A 9,891-nucleotide genomic window follows, 5' to 3' on the forward strand; every position below is an offset into this window, starting at 1 on the left:
ATCCTTCCATCTCTGCATAAACAAAATGGGAGGAGGGAAGTTCTCTTTTCCTAATTTTACTTTAGGACAGCCCTCAGTCATAATATTACAGCATTCACTTTCAGTTGGTAAGTTTTCTTTCCATTTACATTGTTGTAGTCATTATGTTTATTTTCCTATTTATGTTTACTTCATTGTGCATTAATTTATATTTTTTCTCTTGCTTTTCCATAAGTCTCATGCTTGTTACTTCCATTAGATTCATATAGTACAATTTATTTAGTCATCCTCTAATCAATGGCTATCTCCTTTATTTTCCTAGTTCTTTGCTACCATAACTAGTGCTGTTCTAAGTAGTTTTCTGTTCATTGGAACTTTTTGTCATTGACCTTGGTGTGACCATCTGGGCAATTTTTAACAGGGACATTGATTAGCTGAGATTTGCCTAAAAGAAGATGATCAGTATAATAAGATTCAAAAGATCATCATTTGAGGAATAGTTCAAAGTGTAGGATACATTTGACTTGGAAAAGAGAAGAGTTAGTGAGGGAAATGAATGATAGTTATTTTCAAACATTTGAAAGGCTAGCATATTAAAGATCAGGAACTAGATGGGAAAGATTATCTACCTAATCCTTCAGATAAAGACAGAAGTTAATGAACTTGCCTGAAATCATAAACTGAATCAGCAATAGATCCAGGAATAGTATTTGGGTCTCTTTTCCTCAGTTCAGAGTTCTTGCTCATATATCACTCAGACTAAGACAGGAAAATGACTATAGACTTTTTCTGTATAACTTTCAGAAGGCAGAATTAAGGTCAATGGGTGCAAATTATAGGGAAGCAAAATGCTATTCTAAATTCTGGGTCTGTCCAACAAAGGAATTCCTGACTGGGTAACTAGGAATAATCATTTATTAAGTTCCTCCTAAGTGCCAGGCATATGCTAACTAAGCACTTTATAAAGTCATCTCATTGGCTCCTCACCAAAATCCTAGGAGTAGGTGCTATTATTACTCCCCATTTTATAGTTGAAGACACTGAGGCAGATAGCAGTTAAGTGCCTTGCCCAGGGTCACACAGCTAGTAAGTATCTGAGAATGGATTTAAACTCAGGTTTTCCTGCCTGTAGGCCCAGTGCTCTACTTACTAGCTGCCTCTTTCCACAGGTAGTATACTTCCTTTCCTTGGTGGTCCAAGTGGAGGTAGGTGACTACCTAACAAAAATATTACAATGGAAATTCCTAGCACTGGATCAAATTTAAACTATGACTCTGAAGTCCTTTCCAATTTTGGGAATTTGGGATTCTAAGATTCAATTTTTTTTAAAAAGTCCAAATTTCTTTTAGTCTTCTCATAACCTGAACTTTTTCAGTTTCTTAACTCTGGAACTACTATAATTCTTTTTTTTTTTTTTTTTCAATGATCATGTAGAATTGCCTGCCCACAGTAATCTTGGGATTGAAAGTTTCAGTAATTTCTTTGAAAAAAACCTAGTTGGGGGTAGCTAGGTGGTGCAGTGGATAGAGCACCAGCCCTGAAGCCAGAAGAACCTGAATTCAAATCTGATCTTAGACACTTAACACTTCCTAGCTGTGTGACCCTGGGCAAGTCACTTAACCCCAATTGCCTCTGACAGGCAAGACACTAGGTAAGCTTATGTTTTCTTTCACAGGAAGAAAATTTATTTTTAGATACATTTATTGGCCTGTGTAAATTGTGAACTCCCTCTTCCTATCTCCCCAACAGTGTGGAATATGCTGTGTATAGAACCTTGAACTCTGTACATTTTTTTAGAGATTGATGTAAAATACTTCCTTTATTGTAGTATTGTATTATATTTATTTCATAAATGAATGAACATGTAGAATAAAACCGCAGTGGATTGTACTCACTTGGCACACCCTGCAGAAGGCTTATCAGAAGGTTCACTCTTTTTAGTCACATTTGGATCTTGAGATTGGTCTTGAGAGCATGCCAACATATTGTATGAGCTTGTCAGAACTTTCTTTACCTGGGATTTTTAAAAGAGCAAACTAAGAGGTGGGGCACTGCAATAATATTTAAGATCCTCTTGTTTTTTCATGACCTGCTCAACATGCTTGAGAAGCTTCTTTTTGCCCTTGGGATAAAATCCAAATTCCTCAACTTGACCCTTAAGAGAGTTTATAATATGCCTCCAAACAACTTTCCAGATTTATTTTATACTACTCTCTGTCATACATATGATTCTCCTTCAATTCAACATTACAGCCAAACTGATCCTCTTAACTGTTCTCTGATCTCTACATCCCAACTCTCACATCACTGCCTTTGAACAAACTGTTCCTCACACCCGGAATGAACTTCCTCCTCATGTCCAGGCCTTTTATGATCCTTATTTTCCTTAAATGATTATAAGAGAAGTCTTTTCCTCCCTTTTCTCCCTAATTAGTATTCTCTCTTTCTTGAAGTGTCTTGTATTTAGTTCTTTATTGTATCTTCTGAAGGATGTAAGAAAGATATTTAAAGGAGAGAATGTTTTTCATTGTTTTTGTATCCACCATGCCTTTGTACATGCTAAGTGCTTATTAAATGTTTATTGAATTGAGTCTAATTATAAGATTTAACAGTCCACAAGGCCTCCCTTTCCCTTCACTTGTCAGTTCTATAGAGCTTCTCTAGTTTAATCTATTTTAATAAGCTTAATGCTTATGGCAAATAGGAACTAAATAGGGAGTGTGGTCTATAAAATACTGTCCAATGAAATAATAATCAAGGCAACACTGAATAGGGAAGAGGCTTTGCAAATAACAGAACTTTTACAACAGTGACAGGAACAGAAAGTGAAATAAATATATATAGGATCAGGAGAATGGGCAGAAACATAAAAGGAAGAAAAGCATGTACACACATCTTTACAAGAAGAAAGGAAGAGATTCATTCTGTGATGTAATGACTATTTGCTTTAATATTTAATTTAGAAAAGCACTAGAAGCTAGCTGGAATCTTTGATCTTTGCTCAATCAGATGTACTATCAGCCTGAGACAAAAAGGGTAATATATATTATTAGTTATTGATTTTAGGGATCTGATGCTGGGAAACTGAAGCTTGTGGATCACTTGAATTTCGAAGTTTTGAGCTGCAGTAGGGCAAAGCTAATTAGGTGTCTGTGTTACGATGGAATTAGAAAAACAGGCAAATTAACCTAACTCAGAAAAATAGGAGCAGATTAAAGTTTCCAAGATGATCAGTTTGGGAATCAGGCTAGTGAGTGGTCACTGCATGTCCAGTCTGGAAGAAAAAGAGAGAACCAGTCACCCATCCATCTACCCCCAAAAGTGGAGGCATCTGCTAATATATCTCTAACCAGACCTATCTGTCTCTATTTCCTCATCTCTAAAGAGGGGATAATAACAGCATCTACTTCAAAGGGCTGTTGTGAGGATGAAATTAGTTAACTGATGTAAAGGAAGGAGGAAGGAATAAGCATTTATATAGCACCTACTATATGTTAAATACACATGTGTGTGTTTTACAAATATTACCTTATATGATCTTCACATCAATCCTTCAAAGTATGTGCAATTAATAATTAAGAAGTTGAGGCAAAACTGCTTTCCTGGAATTACACAGGACATTGAGTGTCTGAGACTAGATTTGATCTTAGGTAAAGCACTTTGTAAATCTTAAAACATCAAATAAATGCTAGCTATTATTATTTTTCAAAAAGATGCTTACTAAACATTGCTGTGCTAAAACAGGTCATACTTTCCATTCATTTTTAAAGAATTCATCATAAACTTAATATTAAATATTAGTAAAGTTAGATAGATTTGCTTTGCAATAACTTATTTATACCTAAACTAATGCATATAACACATCAAATGTTGTACATTTCATTCACTTGTTCTAATATTCATCAAGATTCTTGGTCTGTCCACTAATTCTCATTCATTTTTTTTTTCCTTACATGAGTATACTCTATTTTCTGGTTCTGTTTTTTTTTTTTAAATTTTACAATATTATGTAAAGTTTTCTTTTTTTCTGGGTATGTGTACATTCTTCATATTTAATCATAATTACATCATCATGATGCAGCTAGGAGACCCAGAGGACAGAGTGTTTGGCCTGGAGTCAGGAAGTTGAATATTCCTGAGTTCAAATCTGCTCTCAGACATTTCCTAGGTGTATGACCCTAGGCAAGTCACTTAACCCTGTCTGTCTCTCAGTTTCTCATCTGTTAAATGAATTAAAGAAGGAAATAGCAAAATAGTATTTCTACCAAGAAAATCCCAAATGGGGTCACAGACCGGTGGACACAATTGTATAACTGAACCCACAACATCATATTCGATTACATGAATCGCTTCTTTGCCCTCTTTTTAGATATCTAGGTTGTTTCCCATTTTTTGCAGTTAGAAATACAGGTGTTAGAAAAATCTCTGAGCAGGTTCCCCTTTATGCTGAAGGGGCAGATATCTAAGGCTGTATAAGCATAGCTCTTCCCAAGACAAGTGCCCAGGGGATTGCTTAATTATCTTTGTATTATAAGCTTCTGTAAACCTCAGTGATATGAAATTAGGGGGCCAAGAGTCAATAAAGGAAAGGAAAGAGCATCAAATTTAAGGTCAAAGGTCACAGGCTGTAATTTAGGTTCTTTTTTTCACTACTTGTGTGACCACAGGTAGGTCCCAGATCACTAAATGCTTGGTAGATATCTCTATCTGGATGTCCATTGTACAATGGAAAGCACATTGCCTCTAGGGTCAGAAGACAGAGGACAAATCCTTACTCTGATGCTTAATGTCTATGTGACCTTAGCTAAGTCACTTATGCTTATTGGGCCTTGATTACTTTATCTGTAAAATGTAGAGACATCAAGGGAATTTATTTTAGTTCTATTATGTTAGAATAATTTTGCTTCTTTTTTTTTTTTCTTTTGCAATGACAGGAATGGGAAGGAAAGAAAATAAATTTCTATTATTTTTTAAAAGGTAAGTATTGATACAAATGTGAAATGTTGCATTAACTTTCAGAAGATGTCTCTGTGTTTTTAGTTTTATTTAACTGTTTTATTTTGTTATGAGACCTCTCTTAAGATAGGAATAATCTGTAAATCTATAATGAAAAAGAAAACAACAAAACAAAGTTATTTGTTGTTTTATACTTTGTTTTCTTGATATTTTCTTTTTCAAGAGATTGGATTAGACGACCTTTCCAGTTCTATAGTTGGGATCCTTGAAGCATATTTTTCAAGATAGTGCAGACAAAATTCATTATTTTTCCCTAAGCTCATATCCCTATTTCTTTATAACGTCATGGTCAGCTTTGACTTTTCCCTCTTGCTCAACACTCTTGACCCCCAGCTCTTTCTCACCCCACCATATCTAATCCATTGTCAAATATCTACTACCTGTACAAGGTCTTTCATCCATCCCTTTCTCTCTCCTAACTCACCTACATTCATAGTTCAGTCCCTCTTTACTCCTTACATGAATAGCTATAATAACTCACTAAACAATTATCTTTCTGCTTCAAGTGGCTTTTGTCTTCTATCTCTATTTTTCTCTCTTCACAAACTGCTAAATTTATATTCTAAAATTACAAATATGAACATGTCATTCCCCCATTCAAAAACTTCCAATAAGCCTCTCGCAGGGGTCCTCAAACTACAGTATGCGGGCCAGATGCCGCAGCTGAGGACGATTATCTTCCTCACCCAGGGCTATGAAGTTTCTTTATTTAAAGGCCCACAAAACAAAGTTTTTGTTTTTACTATAGTCCGGCCCTCCAACAGTCTGAGGGACAGTGAACTGGCCCCTATTTAAAAAGTTTGAGGACCCCTGCATAGATTCTAGGATGAATTATAAATTCTCTATTTGGCATTTCAGGCCCTCCAGTCTGGCTCTAGTCTACCTTTCCAGGCCAAATATAGATTGCTCTTCTTTATATGCTCCAGGCTGGGCTGAACTATTTGTTCCTCCTTATAGGCAACATTCCATTCTGTTTCCTTATCTTCAAATAGGTGACTCCCTAAGCCTAGAAACATTCTTCACCTCAGCCTTTTAGAATCTCTGTCTGTATTTAGAGCTCAAGTCAAACCCAACTCAGACATGAAGCCTCCTTTTACCTTCCTAGTTGCAAGTACCACCTCCATTACTTTGTATTTACTTATATGCTTATAAGTTGTTTTCCCTGAGAATATAAATTCATTCAGAGCCAAGACATACTTTTAGTTTTGTATTCTGCGTGCCTAGGGCAATGTTTGTTGATAGAGTGACAAACCAAGGTATTTGCATATAGCACTCCTGTTCTTTTCCACCTACTTGCTACCTACCTACTGGTAGCAGAGAGGTGACCACTTCTAGGTTATGAGCATATTTTATGGATCTGAACTCTTAAATCCACAACTCATGAGCCCCTATCAGTTCACTAATCTTTACTAACAGCCAGAAGAAACAATTAGTTCAGACAATGGCATTTACTTAGGTGGTACAGTGGAGAGAGTGCTGGGCCTGGAGTTGGGAAGACTCATCTTAATAAGTTCAAATCTTGCTTCAGACACTTCCTAGCTGTGGGACATCAGACAAATCACTTAACTGTGCCTTAACTTTGCCAAACAACAAGAAACCCAATGTGGTCTTGAACAATCAGGCACCACAAAAACAACCGAACTTTCTGCCCACTAAACTTGGGATATAATCTCTCATCAATATGCATAGTGTTTGTGGGAAAAGTGAGCACAAACTCAGTGTGATGTCAGCGAGGCAAACGTGTAGGGAACACGCGTGGAAACACAATAATGTCCTTTCTTTACTTAGAGAGATGCCATGCTGTAGCTCCTTGAATGCCGCATCTCTACTAAGCAGGTTGCTCAGGGAGGCTCCATGGGTCTGCTTGCCTCCCTAGCCAGAGCTAGGTCTATTTTGAATTCATAGTTGGTTTTCTTCTTTGCTTCCAGAAGTCCAACTCCAGGAAGCTGCTTCCTGCCTCAATGGTTTATCCTCTATGTGTTTATGTTTTCATAGAGAATGTGTATCTCTGCTGCTTGCTGGATGTATTTCAATTATGTCTTGAACTCCTTGGAACTGAGCCCTGCAGGATGTGGTGTCTTGAATGAATTGAGAAGTTGGATTGAGTAGCAAAACTACTATGGCTGAGAGGCAGGGAGAATGAGGAAATCTCCTTCCTGCTTCTACTGCCTCAGAGCTTCTTACATAGGCACAAGGATTACTCTTTACAAAGCTGCTGAATGCAAAAGTTTGATGTTTCTTCAAAGGGAAATTATAAATTAACTAAACTATAGAATGGGGTTCCTGTTTTTCCCCTGCCTTTCCTTCCTGACGATACTGCCTCTGAGTCTCTTACATAAGCACAAGGATTACTCTCTACAAAGCTACCGAATGGAAAAGTTTAATGTTTCTTCAAAGGGAAATTATAACTTAACCAAGCTATAGAATGGGGTTCTTATTTTTCCCCCTGCCTTTCCTTCCTGACAATTTTTGGGATATGGGTGGGTAGAACAATTTTCCAAATGTACAGAGCAGGCTGATCGAGTCCATACGCTGAGAGCACATACTTTAGGGTCAGCAAAAGACATGTCTTTGTTCAAATTTGAATTTATGTGCCATTTCCCCATTCTCCTTTCTGAAATAGCTTTCCCGCTTAGAATGTAAGGCCACATTCTCAGCCAATGAGGATGAGCCAGCAGGGGGAGGTTAACGTTGGTCAGGGAATATATATATGCTCAGGCGTTTATGCTAGGGCCCTCACTTTCATTTCTTGTATGGGGGGGGGGGGGGGGGTGTGTGACATCTGCTTCTCATGAGAAGTGAATAAAACTTTTTCTTTATATCTTGAGAGATCTCTGTAATTTATTGGGTAGGTTACATACCACACACTACTTTTTATCCTTGACTAAGTTTCAAAAGCTAGATTTTTAAAGGCATCCAGGGGAATGGTTGATCTTCCTGTCAATCAGTCTATTTTACCTTCTGACATTCCCATCACATCTGCCTTTTGCTCAGACTACAGAGCTGTCTGTCTAGGCATACATACCACAACCTTTCAGATTACAGCCAGTTTACAGAAAGAAAGGGGACCTTTTCTTCCCCCTGATATATTACTATCCTTTTCATTAAAAAAAAATTATTTATATCTTCTAGTTTTACATTCCTTTAATTTCCAAATGTAGTCTTTCCACTTCTGCCTAAAGAGCCATTCTTTCTTTTAAAAAACAATTAACTAGGGAGTGAGGGTGGGGAGTATGGAGAAGTGGAAAAAGCAGCTCAGTAAACAATTACATCAATGGAGTATGACAATAATTCACACTATTCTACACATAGTTCTCAGTCTATAAAGACTGGAATTGAACTTTCTCAGAGTTTATTTGGAGGGAAAACTAAGTCATTACAGTCAGTCTTCAGTCTAGGTTTGGATTGTTTTTTCAGTCTATATTGTTGGAGATGAAATGGACAAAGGACAGGGTCCTGTCCAGGTTATGAGGCCCCAGATATTGTAAGAAGTGTTTGCTTAACAATGTCAGGTTAAAATGTATGTCAGACATGTTCAGTTGTGTGCTCACCCATATCGAGTCAATGTTTAGTGTAAAAATGTAACCGAAAGGTTGTACCAGAAAGTGGCAAATGCGCTTAAAAGTGTACCTAGCTAAAGGTTGGGGGCGATCTCCACTAGCCTGCCTAGGGCGGGGTCAGTCGCAGACCAGCTAATAAACAATGCTTTAAATTGTATGATCTGGTCTGAGCAGTTTATCTCATGTGGGTCTATTTCATTTGAAGTCCCACCACGATAGCCTTTAACTCACCTTCTGTCGGCTCTACCTGCACCGCTCTCTGCCTAGGGGGTGGCCACCGCGATTGATGTTCCCCTGCCCCAGTCGTGTTTGAAATGGTGTAGTGTAATGGGCTGAGGTTTGAGCTGATGCACTGAGGTCCCAAGTACATGAGGCTAGATAGTAATTGGGCTATACTCTATTAATATACATGATTGGATAAAGAATGGTCCCTGCCCACTCTCCGTGCAAGTCCTGATGTGTTGTATAGGAAATGACGATTTTGGTGGGTGGAGGCAGAGAGAGAGGGAGGAAGACAAGCTGGGAGAGATTGGGCTGGGTTCGAGACTCCAAGCTGCTGGTTGTGTGGCTGCTGGTCGAGCTAGCTTCTTGACTCAGCTGCACACATTGCTATCGCGGATTCTCTTCCACCTCCGATCCTTCTTCACTGAGAATAAAGACTGACGATTTTCCCCTAACCTGAATTCCTGTCTCGTGCTGATCTTAAAATACACGATCTTAACAGTGTAGGTTGATTCTACCTAAATCCAAATTCTAATCTGGTCAGTAGCATCCTGAAGGGCCTCTGCAGCTGCCTGACTATTTTGCAGCCGCCTGACTATTTTGCAGCCACCTGTCTGGTCTGGTGAGTACTCCTGAATCTGTAGCAAGTGGCTAAGCTGGATGCAGCATTAACGCCCTTGCTGGCCTCCATAGGATGCTCGGTGACAGTTCTGACTGGTTCTCTCAGGTGGTTGGTTGTCTCCCTTGTGTTGTGTTGTGTGTCTGTTTCATTGGTCTGTGTTTTACTTTAGTTCTCTCTGGTGTCATGGGCCAGGGAGCTTCTCGGACTCTATCCCCGACTCCCCTTCAAGTGATCTTTGAAGAATTTCAAGCTGAAACAAACTAGTCTGCACGTGTTAAATGTTTGTTTAATGTTGTAATGGAATGATCTGGTCTGAGCAGTTTATCTCCTGTTGGTCTATTTCAGGAGACGCTGGTTGCATTGTTTTCCTAGTTCTGCTGATTTCTTTCTGCATCAGTTTAATTAGTCTCTTCATGCTTCTCTGCACTTTTCATATTTGTAATTTCTTGTGGTATAGTACCATTACATTACATTCACATACCACATCTTGTT

The sequence above is a fragment of the Sarcophilus harrisii genome, chromosome 2 (genome assembly GCF_902635505.1).
Source record: "Sarcophilus harrisii chromosome 2, mSarHar1.11, whole genome shotgun sequence".
In the NCBI taxonomy this organism is placed as follows: Eukaryota; Metazoa; Chordata; class Mammalia; order Dasyuromorphia; family Dasyuridae; genus Sarcophilus; species Sarcophilus harrisii.